The sequence below is a fragment of the Fukomys damarensis genome, unplaced genomic scaffold (genome assembly GCF_012274545.1).
Source record: "Fukomys damarensis isolate Sample0158 unplaced genomic scaffold, DMR_v1.0_HiC HiC_scaffold_16, whole genome shotgun sequence".
Lineage (NCBI taxonomy): Eukaryota > Metazoa > Chordata > Mammalia > Rodentia > Bathyergidae > Fukomys > Fukomys damarensis.
The window spans coordinates 99,115,249-99,128,065 of NW_022900928.1; the positions used below are offsets into that span (position 1 = coordinate 99,115,249).

The 12,817-nt window shown below is 38.6% G+C and overlaps 1 protein-coding gene across 12 annotated transcripts in view; it reads left to right on the forward strand.

The window, feature by feature from the left end:
• Positions 1–12,817, forward strand: part of Dgki (diacylglycerol kinase iota) — a 441,978-nt gene that overhangs the window by 147,220 nt on the left and 281,941 nt on the right. For all 12 annotated transcript variants that reach the window (XM_019208591.2, XM_033764527.1, XM_033764526.1 and 9 more), the window contains one exon: positions 4,272–4,380. The gene's annotated coding sequence lies outside the window, so the exon portion shown is untranslated. Of the gene's footprint in view, positions 1–4,271; positions 4,381–12,817 lie in introns of those variants that run through there.

Sequence of the window (12,817 nt, forward strand, 5' to 3'; positions counted from 1 at the left end):
CTGGCTGCAAGGCCAAAGTTGCGCTCCCTGATGTCCTGTAGCTTTGAACTTTGCGAGGCTCTACTGCAGATTCCAGCTGCCTTTCTCCTGAAGACCGTCCAAGTTCTGATGGAAGGTGGTGATCCCTCCAACTTACCAACTATGGAGGTCTGATATGCCTGTATTTCAGTTGTTCACTTCCATTCTATCTTCTGGAGCTCAGTAAAATGGCCTTTATGACCACCTGTGCCTCTGCAGTGTGGGTCCAAGGTACAGGCAAAACCAGGAGAGAATGGGCACGGTGGGGGGAGGGTCGGGGAGGAACGCTGCAGAGGTGCCCACGGGGCTGGGCAGTCCTCACTGGTTTCCTCTGATGAAGGCCTGGGGCACTGGAGTTGGGGAACAGTGAGCTCCCTGTGTGGCCAGGGAAGTCCTCCTGGTCTGCCTACCTAATTTACATTTATTTCTAAAGAGCTTCTTTGGAGGATTTCTGACCCTCTCCGGAAAGAGTATCACTGAAATGTAAGGCCTAGAATATAATTCAAATCATCCTAATCAGATTTCTCAGTGCTTGATCAAATCAGTAAGCTGTTTTGCTTAGCTTCTTGGTCAAGTTCATTCATTAACTTATAAAGCATTTATTGAATATATGCTGTGTCTACCCTTGGGCCAGAATGTAATAAGATTAGTAGATGAATTGAGCCCTGTCCTTTAGGAGGTTATAGTCTTATTGAATGAAGTGGGGGAAATAATAGAAAGCTATTTAAAATGTATGATGGCTTTTCTACTCTAAATATGTTAAAGGTCTTTCATGTCAGATAATTGACATTAACCCTGACTTTATGCTCTTGAAGCTGCATTATAGAATATTTTCTTTTCATATCTATTTCACAGTTAATATCACAATTCTTTTCAAAGATGCTTTTATGATTACAGCCATTCTCTACAAAGTGTTGTGAAATTAATAGAAAGAATCGTTGGCATTCTGTGCTTTTGCTGACTGGTTTTGGGAGAAGTCTGAGCAGGAGGAATGAATGAGAAGTTGAAACACCATTTTTTGTTTTGTTTTATTGGAGCAAATTGTAGCAGAAAACTGGTGCTCTTTCTAGCCCTCCAACAAAATACCAAGTTCTGCCAGACTCTTAAATGTTATCTTCCACAACCAAGATAAATTTAAATTGAAAAGTAACAAACACTAATTTTATTTGAGGTCTGAGCTATAATGACATTACTTTCTTATTTTGGAAGAAAATAATGTAGTCATGAATGAATTATTGGGAAAGTGATTTTTCCTTCCATTTATGGATGGACATTGCTGAAGGCAGGGAAAGCTGGAGCCATAAGCTACTTCTCACTCTCCTGTGGTACCTAAATATTTTTCTTATTTTCTTTCTTATATGCTGTCCTTTTATGAGACTCATTTACAGATTGGTAGTCACTTTGATGTTTCTTACTTATTTTTTCTCCTAATGTTTATATGCATCATAGATGTATATAGTTTTCTTCTATTAACACTATGTAAAACCAACTTAAATTTGCATTCACAAAGAGGACTATAGAACTTACTTGTTTCTGTTCACAGGCTAGAAAGGAGTATGATTCGACAGTGATTTTATTAAGGGTTAAATGTTTCCATATCTCTTAAAGTCACATCGCTCTTCCATAGTACATAGAACCTTTGCATCCTAGTTTGATTATTTGGGTGATCTCAGTCGTGGTGGTCCTAGTCAAGCAGAATAATAAGGTTTTGGTTGTCAGAGCCTCCAAGTTTTGATGAGTTAGACTACAACTTTTACTGGTGACTGACAATAGAATTTTACTTCTGTCTTTTTCTTCCTCCTTTCCTCCCCCATCTTCTCTGCTCTCCTCCTGTTTCTCCTTTTTCCTGATCACAGCTCTTTAGGGCAGTTTATAAAAAGATGAATGATTTGTGTTTCTCTCACTCACCTGAAACTGAGAAGTTTTCGATCATTCTAAGGCTTTGTGCTTGTAGCACTGTTAGGTAGTTTTGTAAAGCTCTTAACTTCAGATTGTAGAGACTGTTACTAACCCCAACATGGGACCTGTAGCTTTTACACCACACAGATCTGATTCTCTTCTAATGGCACAGAATTGCCAGACTAAAGCCCTTCAAAGCCAGAGGAAATCTGAATGAAAAATGTTCAAGAAGTTCCTTCTACTTAGGTGGAAAATGGCTGGGGTTGAAGGATCACTGTAAAAGATCTTTCACTGTTTCTTTCTTGTTGCTTAATGATATGGAATATATTTTGGGGTGAGGGGCCAAAATTGAGGCTGTGAATTATTTACCTTGCCTCAAGTGGTGAAAGGGAGCATTAAGTCATTGGAGAGTCCCCATAAGAAGTACTCTATATTTTAGTGACCTTTCAGGGGGTTATATAGCAGATACATTGCCTGCTGCCCAGTGGGAGCTTTTGAAAGTAGGCTATTGGAAAAGTTGATATGGTCACTTCCAACAGCTGAAGAGCCACCAACTATTTCTATAAATTCCCGAGTAATGCAAGAGATGAGAGAAAGAGAAAAGGAAAAAGAGGACTGGATACTTGCTGAGCTCTCTGACAGTAATTGATTAATGGTTGCACAACTCTGTGTTCTTTACTCGTTCTACTCAGCCTTTCCTTGGGCTTGGGGGCTACTCTTCTTCTTGCTCAAATTCACACTTTCCATTTATGGATTGACATTGCTGAAGGCAGGGAACATGCAGAGAGATCACCTGCCCTTTAGGGTCCAACTAACTTTATATTCTGCTTTTACCCCTTCTCTTTTCTGGGTGAGTACCGTTTCCTTTAGTGGCTCAGTGATGTTGGGATTCACTGCAGGTGTGCCCATTGTTGCTTTCCTGCTCTCCACCTGTTGTCTGCAGCCTGGCTCCATTTTGTGATGAATTGGTGAAGGAGCCTGAGGACGGGGCTCCAGTGTGTCTGCAGGCTTGGTCTCTGAGGTAGCAGGTTGCTGCTCCAGTACTCCTGCCATGAGAGACAAGGAGCAGAGAGCCAACTGGAGGTCAAGCACATGGTGCAACTGCAGATATTTTTCTTTAAATTTCCCCTTGATGAATCTTGGTAAGTTATTGTTCTCCTATATTCCCCTGTTGTGATGAGTTAATGTGCAGATTTTAGATCTTACTGGTGCCTCACAACAGAATTTTATTTCAGGACACAGAAGGAAACCTCTTGAGAATGTGCGTGACTGCAGATTGCTATGCCTCACCCTCATCCTCATTCAGGGCTCAGAGCTGCTGCAGCCCAAAACCCACCTGATTCTAATTCAGTTGCTTCTCAGCTCACACTTAGGTACCACCAAGAAGGGAAAGCCATCTCCCTTCCTAGGAGCTATTCTTTAATCAAGTATGTGCTCAGACTTAGTTTAAGCCCCCTTCTCTCACATTTTTAATGGGACTGTTCAGAAATTAAACTTCTGTGATTCCCAAGAGCCCCACAGATCTCTCTGGTTGATCTCTCTCTTCCTTTTTCTTGTTTTTCTTGTTCTCTCCTTGATATTTTCCTCTTTTTTCCCTTAGCTGAATAGTGTCAGTGTTTGTTTTGCTAAATCATCTCCTATTTCTTATCTTTGTAGGCCAAAATTGGAGATGCCTTTCTCAAACCTCTTGATTCATTCTCTCTTTTTTGGCCTGATTCTGTTGCATTCCACTAAACAAACTTAGATTCGTATGTGTGTGTGTGTGTGTGTGTGTGTGTGTGTGTGTGTGTGTGTTGTCCGTGTTTCCTTACTGTGGGCCTTGGTAAGATTTTTTTTTTCTTAGCATGTATAGTTTCTTTCCACATGGAAGTCAGCCTCTTTGAATTTATACCCCAAAGTTTAGTTTGTCCTATGCAGGGTAAAGAAGAATGTTCTGAAGAGAAGAGGGGAACAAGAAGGGACTTTCAGCTATTATCAATCCTGGACAGTGAAGGGATTTCAGTAGAAGACCTCATGAGCCTATTTTCCTTGCTTTTTTCTGGTAACTTGAAAATTCTCCAATAGCCCAAACTCTTTTCCTATAGAAAGCCCTTTCCCCTTATTAGGGACTTACATATTGGTTTTTAGTTCTGAAGCAGTATTTCCCCATGGTGGCCTTTTCAAGCTCCCTGTTTTTTGGGACCTGCCCTCAATATGGTTAAGAAAGGTGTATTTGAGTGCAGTTGTAAAGAGTTCCAGATGTGGAAGGCTAATTTGGGCATTGTTTCCATCCCATGGGAAATTCTGAGCTCTGTATGAGATTCTGATGTTGGTTTTTCTTTGTTTTTGTTTTTTGTTTTTTCTTTTTGCTGCAGGAAAGCAATCTCCCGGGCAGGCCTCCAGCATCTGGCTCCTGTACATCCCCTCAGCCTTCCTGTGGCAAATGGTCCAGCAAAGGAGCCCAGAGCGACTCTGGACTGGAGTGTAGGTGTCAGCTTTTACACTTCCTCATAATTCCAGTTGCATGTTGTGCTTTCCTTCTCATTCTCAGATTCCTATAGCTACAAGAAAGATTGACTGGACAATGTCTCTAGATATCTAAGCAATAGTTCCATTTGTAAACTCCTAAGGATACAGTTCCTTTACTGAAATCAGATGTGTTCAAGATTAAAATAAGAACTTCACTAAGCATTTGAAAAGTTATTCCCTGGCCTTCCATGTAAGAGATAAAAAGTGCCTTCTACACAAGGATTATTGGTTTTTACCAAGCTGATGATAAATAGAGCTTAACCTTAGCAATATCATAGCATCTAAGTTGGATTTCATCAAACATCTTTTTCTATGTCAAACTGGCTCTTCGGAGTATCTTTTGTTCTGACAGATTATCTCATATTACATTCTAGGTATGTCCTGTTTCCCTCTTGGTTGTACTTTCTTTCTCAACCTGAAGGCAGGTGGTGCTTGCAGCAGCAGGTTGGTTATAATAGTTGATGTTGACATTTTAACCAGAACACACCCACAAACCTACTGAATTAATTTGAAGACTGCAGGCTCAAATCTGAAATCAGTTAGAATACGCTCATTGGGAGTCTTCAGTAGCCAAGTTCTTTGATGTCAGTAATCATGGACAGAAAAGTTGGATCTCTTCCTCATGCAAGTAAGCAATGACATCTAGTAGAGGAGGGAGGGCTGCTCTGAAGTTCTGCATTTTTATCTTGATGATGAACCTTGCTCAGTGTTTTTAGTTAAGCTTGAATGGACAGGATAATCCATGATTTTTTTCCCTGTTTTATGGAACAGAATGGTGGAGTGGGGGTAGGGGGGGATTTTGTAAAATTTAAGTTTATTATTTATTTATTTATCGGTACTGGGAATTGAACTCGGTGCTGCACTTGCAAGGCAGGTGGCGGCACCACTGAGCTAAATCCCTGGCTTTAAATTTATTTTTAACCGATAAAAATCATACATGTTTATGAGGTGTCATATGATGTTTTGATACATATATACATTGTAAATGTTTAAACCAGGACAAATATATCTACTTAAATATTTACCATTTATGGTAAAACATTCAAAAGCCTTTCGTCTAGTTTTTGGAAATATAAAGTATATCATCACTCATGATCACCCTGTTGTGAAATAGCACATATGAATGTTTTAGGCTTATTTACCTATAACTAACCAATTGACCAATTTGCCATTTCTCTTACTCCTATATTCTCCACAGCCTCTAGCTACCACCACTCTATTCTCAATTCTATGAGATCATCTCTTTTGAATTCTATGTCTATGCGAGATCATGTAGTACTTGTCATTCTGTGCCTGGCTTATTTCTCTTAACAATAATGACCTTAAATTCCAACTATGTTGTTGCAAATGATAGGATGTCATACTTTTGATGGCCGAACAGTATCCCATGATGTAAATGGACCATACTTTCTTTATCCATTCATCTGTGAGTGAATACTTGGACTGTTGACATTCCTTGACTGTTATGAATAGCACTGCAACAAGCTCAGGAGTGCAGATGTCTCTGACATACAGATTTCATGGTCTTTGATACATGTGCTGATCATATGACATTGTTTTTAATTTTTTGAGGAACAGTTCATCAATGCTAGTTTATATTTCCACCAAAGTAGAGCAAGTTTTCCTTTTTTTCTCCACATCCTCGGTAGAACTTATTATGTTTTGTCTTTTTGATAAAAGCCATTTTTACTGCGGAACAAGTTAGGGTGATTGATATCTTATTCTGGTTTTGATTTACATATACATGATAATTAGTAATTTTTATCATTTTTCATATATATGTTGATTGTTTAATATTTAGGCCTATTATCCATGTAAAATAGAATTATTTGATTTTTTATGCTATTGAGTTCCATAAACATTCTGGATATTAATCTCTTGTTATTTGTATAGTGTGCAAATATTTTCCTTCATTGTGTAGGTTGTCCCTTAACTCTGATGTTCTTTTGTTGTGCAGAAATATTTTAGTTTTATATGAGCCAGTTGGTGTATTTTGGCTCTTTTTGCTGTCCTTTTGAGGTCTTCGCCAGAAACTCCTTGCGCATTTCATTGTACTGAAGGGCCTGGGATTTAGCTCAGTAGTTCCAGCCCCTGCTTTGCCAAGAGCAAGGACCTGAGTTTGATTGCAGCACCAAAAAAGAAAAAAAAAATCAATGCACTAAAGTACTTACCTATATTTTCTTATGTTTTCCCTTTGTTTCCTTATGTTTTCTTCTAGTAGTTTTATAATTTAAGTCTTTAGTACATTTAGAGTTGGTTTTATAACTGGTGAGAAATAGGAGTCATTCTATTCTGCTTATAGATATCCAATTTTTCCAGCACCATTTATTAAAAATACTGTTATTTTTCTGATATATGTTCTTAGCATCTTGGTTGAAAAATCAGTTGAGTGCAGGTACATTTTCAAAGAATAGATGCCATGATTTAACCTCCTTTCTAACATTTTCTTATCCCAAGAACACACGACATTCTATTTTACATTCTGAACACATACCAGTATAACTGCTGCTTCCATTTATGAAGTGTCTGGCAAAAGACTAGATGCAATTGAAGTGTAACTTCTTCCTTGATGGAGATGATATTATGCTGAGAGCCCTTACATACCACCTTAGTGTGTAGAGGAGGTGTCTGGGAAGAATACTCTTTTGCTGGAGCTTCCCTTTATTTTAGGGTAGCTAGATCAGAGTATAAGTTACCATTACAACAGAACAGAATATAGACTACATGTAGTAAATAATATATTTTACCCATGATTCATGAAAAAGTATATTTATACAAATGTCTGTATAATTTAAAGGAATTAATGGTATAAATAAACAGCTAATAAAATTGTAGAGGATGTGCATGAACCAGGAATGAGTGTGTTATGAATGAAACACTAGCAGAAATCAATTTAATATTCATGATATTTTATACAGTCTTTTGACCTGAAGCAGCAGAACCATATCTGAGATGGGATGTTCTAAAGATAGTTTAAATCATTAGTTTAGAGATATTCATTTTACCCTTTCTCTGCCCATTGCTTGAAGTTAACCAAGTTCCTTGATTTTGCTTAGCTTCCTCATGCTCCTTTGTAAGTGGGGACAGTTGTGGCCTCTCCTTCAAGGTAACTTCTTGAATGTTTTTAAGCATGGCAGTAAGTGTGAAGAATGTAAACTGTGGCAATCTGTAGTTTTATTTATTCAGATCTAAAGTAAGTGATGGATCTATCAACTTGTCAACATTTATTGATTGCCTGCTTTGTACTAGAATGTATGTGACTTCCTGGGGATCATGAGGTGAAGAAGATATGAGTTCTGCCTTCAAAAATCTTGGACTTGCGTGAGAAGAAAATAAATCAGAGTATGGGTTGGTGATAACTAGAACAGAGGGGCTAGGAGGGGTCCCTGGAATGCAAAAAAAGACTCTCTGTCCCCACTTGATGTCAGAAACAGTTACAGCAAATGCTTTCAGTAGGTGTCCTGCTTGAGTGACATTTGGGTATAAGGTGTTATTTTCTGATTCTGGTAGAGAGATATGTATTCTAATATTTATCATAATTGTAGTTTTGGCTAGTGGTGGGAGGCTATAATACAGAATAGGGAAGCAAATAGGAACCAAACCTGGGTTTGAGTGTAGGGGTCTTTTATTTCTCCCTATCCTCCTCTCTGCTTTGATTGTGGGCATCCTGAATGGTAGTCTGTTGAAATTACAGCATGGCAGGATGTAACCAGGGGAATATTTAACAATACAGGAAAAATGGAAAGCCCTAGGGTGCTCCATCTGATGGCTTTGTTAGAGATCTGATGTGTAGGGATTTAGGAGATATTGCTATGAAAACACCATATTTATGGACTAACAATTATGTTAGCAAACAGAAGCCACACCAGAATCAGTATTACACTTTTTTATTATGGTCACAAAAAACACTTGTATCAAAAGAGGAAGAAGCACATTTAAAAAAATATTTCAGTGCCTTTTTATTTTTGCTAAGACTTTAGATTTCTTGCTTTTGCTTTAAAAATTTTGGCTGTTATTACTGAATGTACTTTTCAACAATTACATTTATAGCATGTTAGTTTGCTCTTCTGTTCAAGGATAAGAATCAAATTTCTCTCCTTTGTTTAAAGTGCTAGAAGAATCTTTGGATTTGCCCATTTCTTTTATTCCACACACTGGTGTGATTTCTTATGGAAATGCAGTGAGACAACTTTTCTCCCACCACCAGCCATCTTTTCTGGACTCCTTGTTTTAAAATGAGCAATCTTTACTTATTCAGTACAACTAGTAGGAGGGCTGATAAGGCTTTGAATTTCTTAGGAGCCTATCAAATAAGAAGGAGGATAGCAAGAATTAAAAACAAATGAAAGTAAATGGGCTGTGGTTGGTAGCTCAGTGGTACAGTGCTTCCTAGCATACATGAGGCCTGGGTTTGATATTCAGCACTGCAAATAATAATAATAATTTAATATTAAATAAAAATAGAGGCTCCAGGTACTTACCTTGTGTGAGGTGTATGTGAAGTGATACTTCTGAGGTTTGTGAGCACAGTGGCAGACCAAGCATGAGGAAAGATAAGAGTTCCTTTTTCCTCTTCCTACTCCTCTTAATGCCTGGATCAAAATTTCCTTTGCTCCATATTGTTTTGCTCAGGGGGATGGGAGTCATCTCGCAGGCCTTTGGCTTTATTACCTCTTCTTGCCTCACTTCACCACTAAGGAAATGATACCAAAGCCGTTCATGGTCAAGATACTTTAGGATCAATCTGGAACTAGGATCATAGTCGCCAAGTTTTTTTTTTTTTTTTCAATGCTGGGGCCTTTTCACTGAGCTATGAACCCAGCCCTTCTTTATTATTATTATTTTTTTATTTCGCGACTGTCTTGCTAAGTGTCTGAGTTTTCCAGGTGGCCTTGAACTTGTGATCGTCCTGCCTCAGCCTCCCAGAATGGTGGGATTATGGGCATGTACCACTGTGCACACTTTCTGCTTTTCATGGAAAGGGCCCTGTTCTGAACCTAGTGTGTATGCCAAAGTTCCCTGAAAAGAAATAGTTATTACTTAAGTATTTTTTTTGCAGAGGGTTTTGAGAAGTGGTTTCCTGAGGCACAAGTGAGCACCAATTTAGTGATCTAACACTGTAGTCACCTGAACAGCTTGGCCAGGAGTATTCTTTTGCCAGAGTGAGTCTTTATGGTTTGAGTACATGAGCTCAAGAGTTTCCTTTAAGTTCTATTTTCATGTTCTCATTTCCCTCCTTACTGATAAACATACCCTCTGTCTTCATTGTACTGTTTTTCTTAAAGTACACTACTTTCTCTCCCGTGCTTTTTTCAAACATCTTATTATGACTTGCAGGATTCTCTGCCTCATGCCTCACAGCCTCCTTTCCTTGATGAGCTTTTGGCTATATATACTCTTACTGTCAGGGCAGTGAGATAGAACTCTTGATGGTGACCCATGAAAATTATCTGAGTCAGTCTTCACTGTGGTGCTTGACTCATCTAAGGACAACAGTGGCCAGGGGGCTTAGCCCAGTGTGGAACTGCTCCTTCCTATACACATTTCTTCTCTTGCTCTCTGTCAAGCCATGCTCATCTTTTAATCAGCCAATTATGCTTATTTCATTCACTCTTTGCATTAGCTCCTCCAAAGCAGCTTTGTGTATAGTTCATTGTCTTACAAACCTTAGTATTTTTAATTTTACTTACTCTAGGCCTGCAGTTAGACTACAGGATACTTGAAGTGGCAGTATCTTTTGGTTGTTTTCTCCTCACAGCGGGGAGCAGAGAATCACAAGCTTAATAGCTGCATGGTTACTGATGTCAGGGCAAGAATTGATTGCAGGTTTTCTGCTCAATCAGTGAGAAGGGGACATTGCCTGGCACTCAGATAATCTCCAGTTCCTGAAAGGCTTGATAAACAATTCTAAAGCCTACTTGAAAATAAATGGATCTATGCTATTTTAATGCCAGGTAATTCTTTTTAAATTTCTTCCTAATGCAGAGCATTGTGTTAGATAATAAAGCACACACAGTTGTTTGATTTCTTCATTTCACCTAATAGTGTCCTCTCTTCACCTTCCTGGTGACAACCACAGAAGCTGTTCCCTTTGACACCATGGGATGCATGCAGCAAAGCCAGTTTGAGAGAAAATAAATTAAGCTAAATTACTAGAAAGGGAGGAAGCAAGGCTCAAAAAGGAAAAAAAAAATCATCTCCTGGGCTGGATTCCAAGTTCCCAGTTTAGAATGAGTTAGCCCACTTAGAAGTGTGTCTCTTCCACAGATAATGTGTGTCTTCTCTTAAATGTCACGTGCTGCCTCTGCAATAGAGACTTAATGTGCACGTAGAAATCTCTTCTTAGTATTATAGCAGAAAGCACATGAGTTGGGCCTCCCCACTGTCCCCATTGTTTTATAATTTGTTTTTATCCATTATACTGTCTAAATACCCAGGGCAATGGAGAGAAGAGCCACTACAATTTTTCTAAAGGGCATGCTGGTTTTAAACCCAACACCCTTGACTTCAGTTCATTTTTACTCCCTTCACAGATCACATCTTCCTATCCCAACCACTGTAAGACAGAGCCTCAGCACAAAACCAGATTCCCTAATCCAGACCCCCTTTCCTTTCCTTTTGTTAACAGTGCTAAGAAAAGCAGCACTTTTTCCTAGGCAGATAGAAACATAACACAGTTGGTACATTAACTCACAATTTAGTTCAGGGACAAGATTAGGGAACCAGAGTCTTCACGCAGGACTGATCTAAACTAGGTTATGAAACTAGGTCATTTTATCTTTAGAAACCTGAATGAAAATTTAGGAGGTGGCGGCGTATGCACATGAGTGCATTACGCATGCCGTGTGTGCGCGCGCACGTATGTGATCGTGCGTGCTCATGCGCGTGGGCCAGTGTTCTCACTTCAGTCCTATTGAGTCTGAAGAAAACTGAGTCGTCTTTCCAACAGGCTATATGGCTCTTCCTCAGGGTAAAGTGTCATCGTCATTATCCTGTCCTACTTCACATCTCTCCCCAGCCCCATTCCTATTTCAAAAAACTTAAATCGGGTTAACCAAGATACCAGAGTGCACAAGGAAATACCAGCATAAATCAGTGAAGACTCTGGCCTTGGGTGAGCTATGTCTATAATGGAAGACCCACCGTGAGCCGCAAATTCTCATTATTTCTTTATTTTCTGAAGTTGGGAGAATTTCTAATCAAATCATAATTGGCTTCTGGGAAAAATCATAGAATCTTGTAGGTCTATGAGTTTGTGAAAAGTGGCTAGTCTGATCTCGCACTATAAGCAATATTTAATACTCTCTAGTAGAAATATATGTGAACCAAAAAATACGTATGTATTTTCTAGGAAACTATATTTAAAAATTGAGGAGAAATAGGTAGATTCATTTTAATATTATATTTTGTTTAACCAAATGCATCCCAAATATTGTTGGCTCAACATAAAATCAGTATGAAAATTACTGGCGCAGTGTTTTACATTTCTTTTACACTAAGTGTTCAAACTCTGCTATGAATCTTATGCTGACAGCACATTTCAAGAACATGGTAGCCATATGCCTATTCTAAACCATCAAAGATAATTTGAAGATTCTCAGGGGCAGATAATTTGTACCTTTTTCTTTCTGATTTTGTACGGGCATTTACATAGTATATGTATTTATAATTCTTCTTGATTCAAACCTTTTTTAAGTGAGTGTACTTATTTTGAGTAGATTATTTGCTTCTGGTGTAAGTGCATTCTTTACACATCATTCTGCCTCTGACACTCCCCTACTTTTATCTTTTTATATATGATCAATACTAGGATTTTAATAGAACTGGGGCAAGGATTCATATCTAAAAATATAAATCCATATTTGTTTCTGTCTAGGTTAATATGTACTCATGGGTACATAGATCTATTTATGTAAATCTGTCTAAATATATGCATATCTATGGAGATTTGTTTCAGCATTCACAAATTGAGAAGAAATGTTATCTTCATTTAGAAATAGGAGAGTATTTTTTTTATCTCATACAATGGAGAATTTTTGAGTTACATAGTGCTTGAGATGACATTTCAAGGTAGATATGTAGAGAAGTAAAAAAAGATGTTTGGGGGAGGGCAGAAAAATCAATAAAAATGTGGTGTCAAAAGTGGTGGAGGAAACCAGGCTATGTGGCACACACTCTAAATCCCACTCACATAAGAGGCTGGGCAAGAGGCTTGTGAATTTGGGACCAGCTGGGCAGTGTAGGGGCTTGGTGAGACTCTGTCTCTAAATTAAAAAACTAAAAAAGGGCTGGAGATGTAGATCAGTGCAAAGGCTCTGAGTTTAGTCCTCAGGATCACCAAAAGACGGGGTGGGGGGGGCAGCGTATGCTTAAAAAAGAGTGATAAGAGAGA